Source organism: Hermetia illucens, chromosome 5, assembly GCF_905115235.1.
Source record: "Hermetia illucens chromosome 5, iHerIll2.2.curated.20191125, whole genome shotgun sequence".
Lineage (NCBI taxonomy): Eukaryota > Metazoa > Arthropoda > Insecta > Diptera > Stratiomyidae > Hermetia > Hermetia illucens.
In genome coordinates, this window is record NC_051853.1 from 76718424 (window position 1) to 76722449 (window position 4026).

Genomic DNA, 4026 nt, shown 5'->3' on the forward strand with positions numbered 1-4026 from the left:
GTTGATAAACTGCTTACCTGGCTTGGTAACCTCGAGGATTGCTTTGCGGATCGTGTCTTTAACTTGGTTCCACGATTCTTCCACATTAGTAATGGTTGGTATTCGTGTCGGATCGTTCTTGATGTTGATATCGTCAGCTTAGGCCAGTAGTTGGGTGGACTTATAGGGAATCATGCCTCTCGCATTTACCTCAGCATCACGGATGACTATTTCCAGGGCCGGGTTAAAGAAGACGCATTAGGGACCCCCTTGTCTTATACCTTTGTTGGTGTTGAATGGTCTTGAGAGTGATCCTGCTCCTGTTATCTGGCTTCGCACATTCGTCAGTGTCAGTCTAGTCAGTCTTATTAATATCGTCGGGAAACCGAATTCTCTCATGTCCGTGTACAGTTTTAACCTGACTTAGACTTATTATAGACGGCTTTAAAATTGATGAAAAGATGGTGCAACTGATGTCCAACAGTTTTTTTATCGCACTATGCGATGTCTCCTTTTTTATATATGAGACATATAATGCCCCGTTGCTAGTCATCAGGTATTGATTCGCTGACCCACACCTTGAGCATAAGTTAGTGTAATTGATCGCCTCTATATTTAACCAATTCGGCTGTAATTCCATCGGCTCCTGGCGACTTATGATTTTTAAGCTGATGAATTGCATGGACTGTTTCTACTATACTGAGTAGTGGCAGTATTTGTCTGTCGTCTTCAGTTGATGAAACCTTCAACTCGCTAATGCCTTGGTTGTTCATCTGTTCATCTGTTCATCAAAATTCTCAACCCATCGCTTCAATATGCCCATTCTATCGGAAATCAGATGTCCTTCTTTGTCACGGCGGGATGAACTTCGAGGTGTATAAAGCTTCATTCTGCTGACTTGTTGGTAAAACTTCTGCGCCTGATGCACTTGCTCCCTGTACTTTTCTAGTTCAGAGACCTGATGCTTCTACTGGGCTTTCTTTTTCCGAATGTGAAGTCACTTCTCCGCTCGCCGAAGTTCGTGATAAGTATCCGCGCGTACCCGCATCCTTTGAGAATGCAACAGAACTTGGAATGCGGCATTCTTTCGTTCCATTGCTAGCTTTCATTCATCGTCGATCCAGCCGTTCCGACTTGGCTGGGGCCAAGTATGTTTATGGCCGTATCAATGATAACGTTCTTCAAGTGGTTGTGAAGATCATTTGTTGATGCTTCATCTCCAGAATCTCTTTTGACTGCGATTATTGCAGCATCCTTTTCCCCTTTATAGATGCTACGGAGGGCTGTGCTGGGGATGACATCAATGTTAACTCTCACCTAGTTGTCATAGGGGATTCTGGGTGGTGTAAAGTATCGCCTGAATACGGGCTCCGTCCCTACTTGGCTATATGACTTTGCTATCATATCTGGGACAGGCTTTGAAGGTACTTTCTACTGCCTCGTAGAAGGTACCCTTCTTTGACTCCACAGTCTCCTCTGTACGAACGTTAATGAGGCTTATATTTCTAAATTTGCCTCGCAAGCGCTTCAAAGCCGATAACAGCAGATTCCATTTTTTAACTGACTAAGAAATATACTTCAAGCACATGATTTACTAGATGGCCAGTATAATATATAGTGTAGTGGCTCATCTCCAGGAAACCAGTGCCTGCCCAACGCTGTTACATCAGCCCTATATTGGGACAGGGTATCCCCTAGCTGCTTGGCACCTCCTTCTCTGTACAGGGAGCGCACGTTCCATGAGAAAATGCGCAAATCGTTATTCCATTTTCGTTGCCGGGTTCGTCGTTGTGTTGTCAGCCTAGTGCTTTTGTGGCTTCGTAACAAGCAGCTGTTTTCCGTGTAGGGTTGTCAGCGCTACCCATCCTCCAACCGGGAGGACCAGTTGATACACTTATTCCCGTTGTTAGACGCGAGAGACTCGCCTTCATCCATCTCCGTCTACAGCTTTTCGTTAAGAAAGAGCTCACATCAGTCACCACGTGAAGGTGGAGATAGAGTTTGATAGTAGAGCTGTTGGTGTTGATTCAGCAGGCGTTTCTCAGATTTTATGCTCCATTGTGGGTGCCCTGCAACTTATACTACCCCTGAACGGAAACAACACAAAATTGCTGAAATTGTCAATTCAAGTGCCTCTACAGTCCAGCACATAATTCAGCGTTTTGTATACAAAAATTTATTGGAAAAAATCAGCAGAAAATCGCCAAATAAAATTTTTAGCGAGCCAGACGAGAGTTGAATTATCCGTAAAATTAAAATAAGCTATCTGCTCTGAAGTTGGCTATTTATATGCTTCCTAGCAAAGGCAAATCGGCTTTTCATGCTTGTTCTTCATTCTACATTTTAAAATACCATCATTTTTACGGACGAGTCAAAGTTTCATATTTTCGGCTCCTATGGAATGTATTATGACTATCGCAAAGCAAATATCAAGTTGAACAAAGAGAACTTCAAAATAACTGTGAAGCATGGGAATGGTCATGTTAGGGTTTGGGCCTAAATGTCCGCAGTCGGATTTGGTAGTCTAGTTTTTACAATGAACTAAGTGCATTACCTCGATATACTTCAAAAAGATTTATTGCGAAATGCCGTAAAACTGGGCGTCCTGTACGCTGATTTCCGCTTCTACCAAGATAATGATCCTAAGCAGAAGTCAGGAAATGTGCAAACTTAGTTGATTTGAAACTACTCGCTCGTAATGTCGCCACCGATACAGTCTCCTGATATAAACGTCATTGAGAACTTGTGGACAATTTTAGACAACAACATAAGGAAATATATGATTTCGAATAAGGAAGACCTCAAGAAATCCTTGCTGGCAGAATGGCAAAAAAATACTACTGATTTTACACAAAAGCTGCTTGACTCAATGCCAAATAGACTCGAAGCTGTTATTACAGCGAAAGAATACTAAACTAAATAATAATACTAATTAGCACATATGCTTTATTAACAATAATTTGATACTGTATCAAATAAAAATATTATACTTTTTTTGGTTTTTACGTTTTCTAGCTCTTACACAGTTCTGTTTTGAAAAAGAAAAATTTCCTAAATAAGCAACAACCTTCCTTCTTTAAAATGGCATTAAAACTTTTTTGGTATTGAAAATATTTTTAAGGTTTTGTGTGAAAAAAAAACCTTATTAAACCTTGTCCGTCTGTCTGTTTGTCCGTCACACGCATTTTTTTTGGAAATGGTTGTAGTGATTCACATCAAATTTGGTGGAAAGGTGGGAACTGTGAACGCTCACTCATATAGTAAGTTATATAATTACATATTTAAAAAGGGGGTGTAAACTGTTTTTTCATCAAATATAGTCATGTGGGGTATCAAATGAAAGGATTAGTACTTTCCGAAGCTGAGCTTAGTTTAGACATTTGTTGGAAAGATGGGGAGTTCGGGGGGTTGAAAGTGATCATTTCTTTAACGGACCCCATTCTCAGAAACTACCCAACCGACAAATCTGAAAAAAATCAGGAGGCTGCCACTATATGGTTCCTAGGCTCTGAAATACTCTCTATAACGATATCTATTCCAATAAAGTTAATAATAGTATATTACTAAAAAAATTTAGTAATTGGCTGCGGAACCCCCCACCCCCTTAAGGCTACAAGATAAAGCATGATCCTACCAATTTTGGTAAAAAACACACTATTACCTAAAAGCTGTCTGGCATCCTCACCTACGACATTGTTCCATCTCTGAGGGTCTGGCTCGTCTTCTTTTTCTACCATAGATAATACCCTTATAGAATTTTCGAGCTGAATCATCCTCATCCATGCGGATCAAGTAACCCGCCCACCGCAACCTGTTGAGCCAGATTTTATTCACAACCTGACTGTCGTGGTATCGCTCAGAGATTTCGTTCTTATGTTGGCTACAGAACCGGCCATCCACATGTAGGGGGCCAAAAATTCTTGGGGAGATTCTTCTCTCGAACGCTGCCAAGAATTCGCAGTTTTTCTTTTGCTAAGAACCGAGCTCTCCGAAGAATACATAAGGACTGGTAGTACAAGCTTTGACCCTATGATGAGACGTTTCGAG